Raw genomic sequence first — 433 nt, forward strand, 5'->3', positions numbered from 1 at the left:
AGGTCTAGGTTGGTCATAACTTTCCTTCCAAGAAGTAAGCGTCTTTTAATTTCATGGCTGCAGTCACCATCTGTAGTGATTTTGGAACCCAGAAAAATAAAGTCTGACACTGTTTCCACTGTTTCCCCATCTATTTCCCATGAAGTGGTGGGACCAGATGCCATGATCTTCGTTTTCTGAATGTTGAGCTTTAAGCCAACTTTTTCACTCTCCACTTTCACTTTCATCAAGAGGCTTTTGAGTTCCTCTTCACTTTCTGCCATAAGGGTGGTGTCATCTGCATATCTGAGATTATTGATATTTCTCCCGGCAATCTTGATTCCATCTTGTGTTTCTTTCCAGTCCAGTGTTTCTCATGATGTACTCTGCATATAAGTTAAATAAACAGGGTGACAATATACAGCCTTGATGAACTCCTTTTCCTATTTGGAAC

This window comes from Bison bison, unplaced genomic scaffold, assembly GCF_000754665.1.
Source record: "Bison bison bison isolate TAMUID 2011002044 unplaced genomic scaffold, Bison_UMD1.0 scf7180017864077, whole genome shotgun sequence".
Lineage (NCBI taxonomy): Eukaryota > Metazoa > Chordata > Mammalia > Artiodactyla > Bovidae > Bison > Bison bison.